The sequence below is a fragment of the Lactuca serriola genome, chromosome 8, assembly GCF_051521515.1.
Source record: "Lactuca serriola cultivar US96UC23 chromosome 8, Lser_US96UC23_V15, whole genome shotgun sequence".
Lineage (NCBI taxonomy): Eukaryota > Viridiplantae > Streptophyta > Magnoliopsida > Asterales > Asteraceae > Lactuca > Lactuca serriola.
Genome location: NC_136415.1, coordinates 101,432,141 through 101,446,973, shown reverse-complemented (window position 1 = coordinate 101,446,973; position 14,833 = coordinate 101,432,141).

The following is a 14,833-nucleotide window of genomic DNA, read 5'->3' as shown; positions in this document are numbered from 1 at the left end:
CTTCCTTAGGAAGATACCTACTCAAAAAAACATTTTTCATGTCCATTTAAAAGAATGACCAACGATAAGCTACACAAATGACTAGTAAATTGCAAACCGAAGTGTTATGATCAATCGAAGCAAAATTCTCCTCATATTCGATTATATATTCATGATTGAATCATTTGGAAACAATTTGTTCTTTGAATTTGTAATGCCCGCGTTTCCAGGCTAGGCATATTTGTTGATGTAATAGTCTACGTTAACCTTTGTAACTTATTTTGAAATCATAGAAGTGTATTATTTGAATATTTTGTGTTTTGTGCTTAATTTTGTGTCTTAATTGAATTAAGAATAAAAATAAGAGTCAAAATGAAATGTTAGATAATCTCGATATCTATGGATAATGTTGTAGTGGTTGAAACAAGGATTCCGGAAATATATAGAATGCCGAGATCCGAGTTATAACGAAGAAGTTATGACCTGTCGAAGTTTCGCGACAGAACCTGCACGACGCTGAATGACGTAAAAAGTGAATTTAGGTTAGAGTGATATTTAGCCCTAATGATCTAAACGAATGTTGTAGAGTTCATTAAACCGAGAGCGTGCATAAAAAGAATGCCCATATCTGATTTCGTATGAGGAAGTTATGATTTTTCTAAGTATCAGCTTAGCAGTATGCATCCCGAAGTTCGATTACGAGATCGAGTGATTTCTAGCCGAAGCAATCTAAATGATAATCGAAGATCTCGTTATTAGTAGTGCAACGATAAAAAGACAGACGAAAACCGACGTCAGATGAAGAAGTTATGAATTTATAACAGAGTTTTCCTGTCGTGGCCTACTAAAAATAATATAATAAAAATAAAGTCAAAATCAGCCAATAGAGTCTAAACAAAAGTTGTAGAGCTTAGTCTCACCTACGCGTGAATATAAAAGACGTCGAAAACGGAGTTCGTATGAGGAAGATATGAATTTATGAAGTTTTTGAATAATTAATATTTATTAATTAATCTTTAAATCGGATAGATATCCGAAGGAGTCATTGATCTTATCAAAAGTACGCCCAGCGTACCCCGGTGCATGAACCGCCTCGGACTCGAGTGCCTCGCATACGTAAGCGATGGCGTTTTTCGCATCTACGCCCTGCGTAGCTGAGCAGTACGCCCAACGTAAGTCCGAAACTCAGCCCTATAAATACCATGCGAGGGCAGCCGGCCTTCTTGCTCCTTTTCTCTTCTCTCTCTCCCGTTTTACCTCGTTTTTCGTGCAAGAAATATCCCGAAGCCCCGTTATTAATCCTGCGCCTTGAAGCAAGTCCCGAAGCCCTGAAGATCCCGAGAAGTGCAATTCCCGAGTCGAAGCTTTGCCCGCGAGAAGGCAATTTTTTGTGAAGATTTTCCAGATATACTGAAGAATACTACTTCTATAAGCCGTAGTGCTGTCCGATCATCTTCTGATCAAATGAGTGTGTAGTTACTTTCTTCTAACACATAATTTGAAGTATTTGATACAGAATACGTGTTATGTGTATATATTGTTGTTTATATGTGGGAATGTATATTCACTTTCTTCTAACTCATGGATATGATTTATTCTCTATGAAATACGTGTTATGTGTATGTGTCTCATCTGTTATCTGGAATATGTATTGAATGAGCATGCTATACAGGTTTTAAACTATGTATAAAAATATATATTTTATCTACTAATATGTTGGGTAGAACATGGGTAGATAGTTGATGTGTGATAAACAAATGAGAGGACTCGATGTTGTTGATCTAGTCATCTAGCGGAGTATGGATGACGACCACAGACTCTTTCTAGACACTCCAGTGGAACGCTGGCAGGTTCATAACTTGTAGGTGTTGTGAACGATGTGTTCACCGGTGTACTCTATCCCCCTCATGGTTGCCTTAGGACTTTTATTGCTGAGGAAACCCCTCGCGGTAAAGTCCATTCCGATGAAATTCCTAGATTAGGTCCCTTGAGATAGATGTTGTTTTAGGGACGTAAAGTGAGGATAACGAGAATGAGTAATCGGGTTATTGTTGATTGGTGAAATTAAATATAATTATTTATTGTGGGTTGAAAACCCTATATGCTCACCAGGCTCCCAAGCCTGACCCACTCAGTTTTGTTGTATTACAGGTAGTGGCACGAGAGCATAAGTTGGATGACTTATCAAGATCTTTTGATATTAGACTAGTTGTTATATGTAATTGTTTTATGATCTATATTTTGTTGTTTATACTTTTTGGTCTGTATCGAAACATGACATCCCGAGTTTTGATATCTAATGAAAATGCATTCATTTATGAAATGTTATGGTAAATATTATTTTATCATATTTTGTTTTTGGGAACAAATTCCACAAATCTTTTAAATCAATGGATTTACTCTGAAATTATTTTAAAAACATAAATTAAAACGGTCTTTTCTGGCCGTGATTTTGGGGATGTCACAGTTGGTATCAGAGCATTAGTTTAAGCGAACTAGGAATTTGTAGGATTTCTAGACTTAAACTTAGAATTCTAAGTGGAGATTGTGAGATGTGTGTCTGTTATATTATAGACACAAGCACTAGTATATTTTAGGAAGTTGCTTAAAATGCTTTTATGTGCTAAATGTTATATGTTGCCATTTATGATATTGTTTGTTCGGATCTATGGTCTGTCGCCGACCGGATCAGGAAACCTTATGTGTGTAGGATTCTAAGCGTAGGATTACGGTATTAGAACTAGGATGTAAACGTTTTAGAGTGATAAAGATGATTTAATTATCTATCATGGATGAGGATCTAATTTCATCTTATTCGGTGTGTAGATCAAAAATGGTAAGAACTAGAAGTGGCGTTGGAAACGCAGATGAAAATAGGAATCAATCACCAATGATTGAGCGAGTACCTGTTGTAGCAGCAACACCAGAGCCAATGACAATGGCTGGGGTGCAAGCCATGATTCGGGCTATGTTAGCCAAACAAAGGGAAGAAATGCGACAGATGTTGCATGAAAATAAGGACGAACCTATCATGCCTATTGAGCAACCCGAGCTGATTCCCGAGCAATCGGAGGAAGGGAACAATAGTCGTATTGTGAGTAAAGTTGGGACTCAAGGAGAACGAAGGAATCACCCGGAAAGGGGAAACAACAAGGATGGGCGAATGTATAAGAATTTCTTGGGCGCCAAGTCGCCAAGTCTTTCTGGAAGCCCAAAGCCTGTTGAGATTATGGATTGGATCTCCGAAATGGAGATGGTATTTGAAAGTTGTGACTGTAGCAACAAATCGAAGACTGTCTTTGCCGTTAGACAACTGAAGACCGGAGTCTTGAGCTGGTGGAAGTTGTTGGCAGATACTATGCCACAAGGAGAAGCCCTAAAAATGTCATGGGAGGAGTTCTTGGAACAACTAAGGGTGCAATACTGTTCATAGATAGATCTGATTGATCCGAACAATGAGTTCCAAAACTTGAAGAAGGGGAGAATGAGCATAGACGACTATGCTACTGCATTCACTGATAAAATGAAGTTATTTCCGTACCTAGTGCCAACGGAACTCTCCAAGATTGAGAGGTTCGCTAATGGACTAGTTTCCGACTTGGGCCTGCCAGTCAAGATGGCAGCCACTCTAAAACCAACTGTTCGAGCAGCTAAGAATGTGGAGGCCCAACAGAAGGAAAAGGGTATGGAAAGAATAGAGGATGGTGAGAAAAGGAAGTTCGATGGACCTTCAAGGTCCAACAAGAAAAGTAAATTCTCGAAATCTGGTTCGAGAGGAGGAGGAGGTGAAGCGAAATGGTGCGAAAAATGTAAGAAGAAGCATCATGGAAAATGTGAGGTAGTGGCCAAATGTTTTAAATGTGGAAAGCCATGGTACTATGCCAATGAATGCACTCTCACCAAGAAAGTTTGCTATGGTTGTGGTGAGGAGGGACACATGTCTAGGGACTGCCCGAAAAAGGAGGCAGCAAGACCCAACATTCCGCCAAAGCCGAAGGCGAGAGCCATCCAGATGACACTGGAAGCTGCGAAAGATAAAGCTGATATCGCTTCAGGTACCTTTCTCGTAAACAAACTGCCTGCACAAATTTATTTGATTCTGGAGCCAACTACTCCTTTATTTCGCATGAATTTGGTAGAAAACTAGCTTTGCCTATCGATAAACTAGATAATGCATTATTAGTCGAAGTTGCTAGTGGCAAGTTTATACCTGTTAGCCATCGCATGAAAAACATTTTCATTGACTTGAATAGGATTAAGTTCCACAAGGAATTATTGACTATCGAACTAAACGGTTTCAACATCGTGCTGGGAATGGATTGACTTAGCACCAATGGCGCCGAGATATTGTGCAAGAAGAAGATTGTAAAGGTAAACCCGCCAGGGAAAGAGTCATTTATGGTGTATAGGGGACAAACGCAGAGTGAATTCTGGGATCATTTTGCTAATGAAAGCCAGAAAGTGTTTGGCCAAAGGATGTGCGTCATATTTGGCATTCGTGATCGATACTAAGAAGGACAAAAAGGAGATGCAGAGCATTCTTATCGTATGTGAGTATCTAGAAGTATTTCCCGAAGATCTTCCTGGATTACCGCTTGATAGACAAGTGGAGTTTAGAATAGACTTGTTACCAGGGACGACGCCTATAGCAAAAGCACCTTATCGATTATCACCAACGGAGATGAAGGAGCTTATGATGCAACTTTAGGAGTTGTTGGAAAACGGTTTCTTTAGACCTAGTTCATTACCCTGGGGAGCTCCGGTGTTATTCGTGAAGAAGAAAGATGGAAGTATGAGAATGTGCATCGATTACAGAGAGCTGAACAAGGCAACAATAAAGAATAGATATCTGTTCCCGAGGATTCATGACCTGTTCGATCAACTACAAGGTTCAAGTTATTTTTCAAAGAACGACCTGAGGTCAGGATATCATCAGCTGAAAGTAAGAGAGCAAGATATAGAGAAGACTGCATTCAGAACACGATATGGACACTACGAGTTTTTGGTTATGTCGTTTGGAGTAACCAATGCTCCAGCAGCATTCATGGATTTAATGAACAGAGTTTGTAATCCGTTCCTTGATAAATCTGTGATAGTGTTCATAGACGACATTCTGATTTATTCGAAAAGCCAAGAGGAGCATGGCAGACGCTTGCAAGAAGTGTTAGAAGTCTTGAAGAAGGAGAAGTTGTATGCTAAGTTATCCAAATGTGATTTTTGGATTCGAGAAGTCCAATTTTTGGGTCACGTGGTCAACCAAGAAGGGATAATGGTTGATCCAGCAAAGATTGAGGCTGTGAGGAAGTGGGAGCAACCAAAAAGTCCCACGGAGATCCGAAGCTTTTTGGGATTAGCCGGGTATTACCGAAGGTTTATCCAAGGCTTTTCCTCGATCGCTACTCCATTAACAACTTTGACCCACAAAGGAGCTGCTTATGCGTGGAGTGATAAGCACAAAGAAGCGTTCAAGTTGCTAAAGAAGAAGCTATGCGAGGCACCGGTTCTTTCTCTACCCGACGGAGTTGAAGACTTTGCTGTTTATAGCGATGTGTCTGGTGTTGGGTTGGGTTGTGTTTTGACCCAAAGAGAAAAGGTGATAACATATGCGTCTCGACAGTTGAAAGAGCATGAAAAGAACTACCCAACTCATGACTTGGAGTTGGCGGCGGTAGTTTTCGCTCTAAAGATATGGAGGCATTACCTCTATGGCACGAAGTGAAAACTTTTCACTGATCATAAGAGTCTCCAATATCTCTTTAGTCAGAAGGAATTGAATATGAGGCAACGATGCTGGCTAGAGTTACTTAAGGACTACGACTGTGAGATACTTTACCACCCCAGTAAAGCAAATGTTGTTGCTGATGCTCTCAGTCGGAAAGTCAATCTTGAAAGAAAAAGGCCAAGAGCGTTGAGAATAGAAGTTGTCTCAACCATTGTGGAAAGTATAAAGAAAGCTCAAGAGGAAGCTTCTGAGAAGAATGACCGAAAGGGAGAACATTTGGGAAAAACGTTGGTGTTCGGTATAAACAGTCATGGATTGAAGGTGTTCCAAGATCGGATTTGGATACCTAACACAGGAGGGGTCAGAGATCTTCTGATGGACGAATCTCACAAGACCATGTACTCAATTCATCCCGGTAGCACAAAAACGTATAGGGACCTGAAACCCTACTACTGGTGGCCGACGATGAAGCTTGATGTTATGAAGTATGTGTTCGAGTGTGTGACTTGTGCGAGAGTTAAGATAAAACATCAAAAACCGTATGGGAGTTTAGAACCTTTGCCCGTGCCTATGGGTAAGTGGGAAGACATTGCTATGAATTTTGTCACTAAACTGCCCAGAACGAAGAGTGGTCACGACATGATTTGGGTGGTCGTTGATCGACTCATTAAGAGTGCGCATTTCAGAGCAGCCAATGAGAAATGGTCTATGGATAAGCTTGCAAATTCTTACGTGAAGGAAATTGTGAGGCTTCACGGTGTTCTGTTAACAATTGTATCAGATTGTTATAGCCGTTTCACCTCGAGGTTTTGGAAAAGTCTACAAGAGGAAATGGGTACCAAGTTGTGTTTAAGTACAACTTACCATCCGCAGACTGATGGTCAGAGCGTAAGAACGATACAAACACTTGAAGATATGCTGAGAGCATGTACTCTGGAATTCCTAGGTAATTGGGATGAACATTTACCTTTGGTAGAATTTTCCTACAATAATAGTTTCCACTCGAGCATAAAGATGGCACCTTCTCAAGCTTTGTACGGACAGAAGTGTCGTATGCCGTCTTGTTGGCTTGAGGCTGGGGAAAAGCAGTTTATGGGAGCTGAAATGGTTCATCAAACCACTGAAAAGTTGAAAATAATTAGAGAAAGAATGTTAGTAGCTCAGGATCGTCAAAAGAGCTATGCTGACAAGAAAAGAAAACCGATGACTTTTGAAGTTGGAGATTCGGTTTTGCTTAAAGTCTCGCCGTGGAAGGGACTTATAAGATTTGGTAAAAGGGGAATGTTGAGTCCAAGGTTTATTGGACCTTTTAAAGTTCTTCAGAGGATTGGGAACCAAACTTACAAGCTTGAACTACCAGAAGAACTGAATGGTATTCTTAACACTTTTCATGTGTGTTATTTGAGGAAGTTCACGGGAGAAGTTCCCGACATAATTCCAATTTCTGAATTAAGAATTGATGAAAATAAGAGGCTGATTGAAGAACCTAAGGCAATCGTTGACCGAAAGACTAAGAAACTACAACACAAGATGGTCGAATTGGTGCTTGTCCGATGGGAACATACGAATGGGTCAAATCTCACTTGGGAGACGGAGAGTGACATGATGAGTCGCTATCCGCATTTGTTTGTTGGTGTGTGATTTCGGGGACGAAATCATCCTAAGGTGGAGAGGATTATAATGCCTGCGTTTCTAGGCTAGGCATATGTGTTGATGTAATAGTCTAGGTTAACCTTTGTAACTCATTTTGAAATAATAGAAGTCTATTATTTGAGTATTTTGTGTTTTGTGCTTAATTGTGTGTCTTAATTGAATTAAGAATAAAAATAAGCATCACAATGAAATGTTAGATAAGCTCGATATCTATGGATAATGTTGTAGTAGTTGAAACAAGGATTCCGGAAATATATAGAATGCCGAGATCCGAGTTATAACGAAGAAGTTATGATCTGTCGAAGTTTCGCGACAGAACCGACACGACGTTGAATGACATAAAAAGTGAATTTATGTTAGAGCGATATTTAGCCCTAGTGATCTAAACGAATGTTGTTGAGTTCATTAAACCGAGAGCGTGCATAAAAAGAATGCCCAGATCTGGTTTCGTATGAGGAAATTATGATTTTTCTAAGTTTCAGCTTAGTAGTATGCAGCCCGAAGTTCGATTACGAGATCGAGTGATTTCTAGCCGAAGCAATCTAAACGAGAATCGAAGATCTCGTTATTAGTAGTGCAACGATAAAGAGACAGACGAAAACGAACGTCAGATGAAGAAGTTATGAATTTATAACAGAGTTTTCCTATCTCGGCCTATTAAAAATAATATAATAAAAATAAAGTCGAAATCAGCCAACGGAGTCTAAACGAAAGTTGTAGAGCTTAGTCTCACCTACACTTGGATATAAAAGACGTCGAAAACGGAGTTCGTATGAGGAAAATATGAATTTATGAAGTTTTTGAATAGTTAATATTTATTAATTAATCTTTAAATCGGATAGATATCCGAAGGAGTCATTGATCTTATCCGAAGTACGCCCAACGTACCTCGGTGCATGAACCGCCTCGGACTCGAGTGCCTCGCATACGTAAGCGATGGCGTTTTTCGCATCTACGCCCCGCGTAGCTAAGCAGTACGCCCAACGTAACTCCGAAACTCAGCCCTATAAATACCATGCGAGGGCAGCCGACCTTCTTGCTCCTTTTCTCTTCTCTCTCTCCCGTTTTACCTCGTTTTTTGTGCAAGAAATATCCCGAAGCCCCGATATTAATCCCGATCCCTGAAGCAAGTCCCAAATCCCCGAAGATCCCGAGAAGTGCAATTCCCGAGCTGAAGCTCTGCCCGCGCCAATTTTTGTGAAGAAAGTCCAAGTTTGGGCATTTTCTAATGCATGTAGATTATATTGCATAATAATCAACTGCATGAGATTTGATATGTCTTCATTATATCAAGTAGGTTCATGGTGATACATGAGATATGAATAGAAATGGAAATCACATAGACGAGAGGGAAATACTTATTACTTGGTATGAGCGTCGTGTTCCTGGTGGCAGATTATTGTTTGGACACGAGGTTTGATAAGAATTCTATGGAATATATTGTGGAGTTGTATATGGATGGTATTTTTGATCCCATGGAAAGAATTGAGAGAAGTCTAAGGATAGTCATTCAGTTTCAAAGGATGGTGATGCAGTCTTGATGGGCCCTAGTTTAAGTATGTCCATTTAGATTGAGTCATTAGGAAAAGGGATTTTGAAGAAGATTAAACCTAAAACTTGAAAGTGATGAGAACATACGTGTTTACAAAAAGTAAAATTATGGGAGACCTGAATATATTTAAAAATAAGATCCCAACATCTTGTGTCGGATGACATACCCAAGAAAATAACACATGTATGAATGAGGCTCAAGTTTTGAGTGTTCACGCAGGTATAGTTGAACAAAAAGCACAAACCCATACCAAATGAAGATCATAAACTAGAAATATAGTATGAAGAAGTTCATAAAGAGACATTTTCTAGAGAATGGAAATGTAGGGTGCAAAGTTCTCCTTGGATGTGGCTTACCCTCTTGTATGTGTAAATGAGTTGAGTCTTTCCTATAAATAGGAAGTGAGTGACTCTTATTTATGTAAGAACTTGTAAGACCCATTTGTGAGTGCTAGTTTAATGAGAGAATATTCAAAACCAACTTGTACTCTTACTATTATAATGGGGCTTAAAATGATTTTATTTACTCTTGGTGTTCTTGATGTTTACATGATTCACTAGATCTTTACTATTCCGCACATGTCATCATAATCTGGGTCACTACAATTGGTATCAGAACGGCTGTTCTTGAAGCTCTCAAGAATTGATCCATGATGACTACATGATTTGAGTGAATCTTTATTGCTGCGAGTTCTTCATGCTTGGGAGAGTCTTTGTTCTAGAAATCGAATTTATTCCTTGATTTGATTCAAAATTCGATTTTCCCTCTCTAGAATACTTGTGTGTTTCACTTTCTCTCTCTAGAATTTGGATCAATATTCACTTTCTCTCTCTATAGATTTCATTTATAATCACTTTCTCTCTCTAGAAAAATTCAAGTTCTTGTGATCATGGTGTATTTGGCTTATGATTCTTGGGTCGTGATGATTAAAGATGTCAAATACAAAGTCTATGAGAATCTTTTTTACGGGTTATTGGTGAAGGCGGGTTAATTTCATGAGAAACTTTGATTTCTTATGGAGGATTGAAAAATGATCAAGGAAAGTTGATATTTCAACCTCTTAATACGATTGATTGTTTGATTGAAATTTCCATGAATATGTTATCTTACAGTGCTAATCAAAAGGAAGGAATAGAAAGAGAATTATTCGATAAGAAATATGTTTCTCTTATTGAAGACCAAAATGATCTTCGAGTTCTTAAGTTTGTTCAATTTCAATAAATGGGAATTAATTGTGATTTTGATGAAAATGTGAAAGGTTTTCATTCAATTGGAGTTCGAATCGATGAATGCGTGAACACTTGTGATTCGTTTGAAGGAATGGTGCCTTATCGAAAGCCTTAAATTCAAGAAGTTCAAATGTATCAAACTCCCAAATATTTGATTCAAACTTGTAATGTTGAAGTTGTCAAGAATGAAGTTGTTCTTGAATTCAAAACTTCAAGTTCTAAAAAGATGAGGAAGAAAAAGAAGAAGAAGATCAAAAGCAAGAATAATTGGGTTTCCAAGCAAAAATATCTTCAAAGGTTGTTATGAATCTGAAATCTATGAAGCAAATTTGGGTTCCAAAGCAACAATCATCAAGTGTTGCAATGAATTTGAATTCCAAACCCAAAGTTATTGAAGATTTTTATGAAGATGATGCTAGATCGTTGAAAATGGGGAAGAACGGTTTGTACTACACGCATCGTGGGTGGTAGAATGTGAGGATTGGAGATTTTCTTGTTCCAATAAAATAACCAAGATCTTCAATGATTGATTCATGTGTTGCAAACGGAAAAAGAATCATCAATAAGGTGTCTCAAATTCTCAAATGGATTCCGAAAAATTCATGTTGAGATCGAAGATGAACGATCAATGTTTTTCTCAAAATCCGAATTCAATCATTTTTTTTAAATCTTGCTTTTCGTTTTTGATTGTTTATCGTTTTGACTCGTTGGATCAAAATTGTTTCAACCCCATTGACGATCTAATATTTTTATTTTTTTTAGATCAAGATAAAAAAATGAACACTGTTCATCATTTAAGCCTATTTTGATATTGTTCATTCAATCAAAAATTCGAGGCCAATATGATTTTGGTTATTGTTTATTCTTTTGATGCCGATACTTATTCTTGTTACTGTTCATTTGTTGAGCCCAAATATCAATTTTAAGTCAACAAGAATCGAAATGAAAGTCAATTCACGAAGTAATTCCACATTCACAGTTGAAAATCAAAATCGAGACTTTTACTTTCACATTCACGTTGAGATGATGAACTTTCGATTTGGATTTTTGAAAAATCGTAATCTTCGCATTCACAGTTGAGTGGTATCGCAATGTTGATTTGATTTTGATTTGGATTTTAGATCTAAATTAAAACCTAATAATCGAAATAAAAAATTGTTACCTATGATTATATGTAAACAAAATCGAAAGTATGGTGTCAAGAGGTCTACTTTAGATGTTAAAGGAATCGATTTCGATTTTGTCAGGTTCCTATGTTCATTGGCGGTGTTTGAAGTCAAATTTTGATGATATTGTTTGAAAGCGATTTCGATTTTGGAATGTTCATAATTGGAGATGATGAATCGAAATCAGATAGCTTAAGGAATTTGAAATTGATTTCGATTTGTTCTTATTTGAAGTCGTTCGAATTGACTGTTGATGATGTTCTTGTTCGTATCGTGGAAACGTACCTAGAGTCGAACTCAAGTTTGATTAGTGTTCGTAGGAGTGTTTAACTTGGGGTTGAAATAAAGGTTAAGAATATGGAGATTGCGAAAGCTTATGATTGAATTTGATTGTTGGCGTTTGCATCAAATGTACTTGGAGTCAAATCAAATTCGACTGGAACGTGTTTGTGTTGGAATCGACATTGTGAATTCGAAAGTGATGTTTGGTGAAACTCATTTTTGACTTATGTTTATGCGGTCTGGAAACGAATTGGAGTTTGTGATTGCATTCGAAATCAAGGAGTTAAATGCATGTAATTTGAGTCTAATTCATAGTCAATTGGCATATGTATTTCGAATACTGTTCTTTCAAGGTGCGCTAATTTCGATTGCTTTAAAATTGAACATCTTGGGGTTTCGCAACGAACAACTTACACTTGAGTCAAAATTGATTTCGAGGTCTTCGCTATTGGGTTGGTCGATTTGGAGGTCAAACAAGTTTCACTTTGGATTAATTGATATGGATGTCGAACAAGGCTTCAGAGTGGGAAATTGGTTTGGATGTCGAACATGATTTCGATGTGTGATTCTTGTTGTTCGCATCTATGGATAGCTATTTCGACATAAGGTTAATATGTTGTCAACAGAGTAGTTCGATGTATGGATTGCAATTTCGATTTGTGGACTGTGATTTCGACATGAGCAAATCATCATTCGGATTCTGTGATGTTTGGACGGGTTCGCAACCGTTATCAATTTGGGGAAGAAAGGAAATGTTCGCATATGGTCTTTACTGTTTCAGTGTATTGGCAAAAAACATCCACTTTCGCAATGGAATCATTTTTTGTGAAGTATGCTGAAATTTTGTTTTGAATCCCTGACCTTTCAGCACTCTGATAGAATTCACCCACTTTCGACATTGGGGAGAAATGGGGAGATTTTTCGCATCAGGTCCTACAGTTTATGCGAATTGACAATTTATGACCAGTTTCCCATTTTAAGCTATTTTGGCGCAACAGGTCCCTGCAAAATTACAAAGTTGACAGTTTTTACCTAGATTTTAAAATTCTTGCAACTCACACCCGAAAGTAAAATTTTTTCACACAATTTAGAAGATTTTATCGGCTTTTCATGATTGTTTTTTCGTGAAAGATTTTTGCGGTTGCATTTTTGGCACACATCGAGGGGGAGATTTGTCAAGTTTATTCATCAAGCGCTTCTCATCCTTTGTGAGTTTTATAATCACTTGTTGATTATAAAAAGGGAGAATGTAGAAATAGGTATTTGAAGCTTCTCATGTATTCATTTAAAGATTTGAAGACCGGTGTTACTTCGAGGGAGAGTTGGTCTTGATCGTGCGACCTTGTTTGGAAATTGAAGCCGGGACATCCAATCCTATCTTTGAGGGGGAGAATGTTAGGGTACAAAGTTCTCCTTGGATGTGGCTTACCCTCTTGTATGTGTAGATGGGTTGAGTCTTTCCTATAAATAGGAAGTAAGTGACTCCCATTTATGTAAGAACTTGTAAGACCTATTTGTGAGTGTTAGTTTAGCGAGAGAATATTCAAAACCCACCTGTACTCTTACTATTTTAATGGAGCTTAAAATGATTTTATTTACTCTTGGTGTTCTTGAAGTTTGCATGATTTATTAGATCTTTACTATTCCGCACATGTCATCATAATCAAGGTCACTACACATATCACATGTGATAGTGTAGCATCGATAAAGACTACTTAACCCTAGAAGTATTCAGGTACTATTATGGAAACTAAAAGAGTACAAATATTCTCTAGAATATGGTGATTTTTTGATGGGTTTTTGTGAGAACCAATACTTCTCTAATACCTTTACAATATTATTACTCCAAACATGCTACGTGCATATTCATAAACATATTTTACATATATGGTCTTATCACAAAGGACTGGATATAAACCGACTAACGAGGTTTTTACAAAGTTTTATATATACTACATAACTTCCTAGGAATTTATACACTAAGTACAAAAGTGATAAAATTAACTATTCTACATCTTCTTATAGTACATAACTGTACTGGATGCTTATCACTTGCAAAAATTAAACACTGAGAGGGATAAGCGGGTGACACTTAGTGACTTCAATAATAGTTACAATATAACATTATGCCATATACATATTAATATGACAGAATCAAAGAGGGATAAAGAACAACAAAGGCATAAGTATATCATATGACAGGCTTTCCATATCAACCAATGATTTGATTCAAAGATTTATGATCAATGAGACACAATGATTTCAACTTGATACACTTCAATAAAACTTCAGCCCAAGTGGCATAGAAAATAAACGATTTATGAATTATCATTTTGCTAGCAATTTAGGCTTTCATCCCTACATAGCTTTCTGCTAATGCCAAAGTGATGCTTAGTTATTCACTTCATGGTCAAAGGCTACATATCAATACCAAAGTGATGCTTAGTCATTCACTTCATGGTCAAAGGTATAACTCCATTATCATAATAACACGGGAAAGCACATTGCACATATAACACATAACATATAATTGTCCTTATATTGAACAAACTGTGAAATAACCGAATGATAAAATGCTGATTTGGGCAGCACTTCGTTTTTAGATATGACTTTCTTTGACGAAATTTGATATTTTGGTTGAAAACCGTGCTTTGTGTGGGCATAGTTTCAACTTGAAAAGGTTATTTTCTCGGGTCTTTGGTGCGTCAGGAATTGCTTCGGGTGTCGGGGATGTTTCCTAGGCTTTGGGGGGGGGGGGTGTTTAGGTAACTTGAAAGAGAGTAGAAGGGTGAAAGAAGTAATTTTGTTAAAAACCATTTTCGGGGCATCCTCGCATCCTATTTATAGGGGACCGAAGCACCTAATTACGCTGGGCGTAATTCCTCGGTACGCGGAGTGTACTGCCTCGCACATCTATTCGCTCGGCGTAACTTCGTACGCTGGGCGTACGAAGTGGATCAGCTTGGAAGTGTCATGGCTATGACACGTGGCACTCATGCGAAGGAGTAGGGAGGGTGACGGACTCCGGATCACTTACACGAGTATGCTGGGTGTACTCCTTCGGATCAGCCTCAAAGTTTGTGCCCAAAACTTCAAAATTTGTAACTTTCGCATACGAATTTCGTTCTTGACGTTATTTATATTCATCGGCTAATTTTGACATTATTTTTAAAGTTATACTTTTAACAGGCTGGGACATGAAAAGTCCATTAAAAATTCATAACTTCTTCATCTGACGTCCATTTTCGTT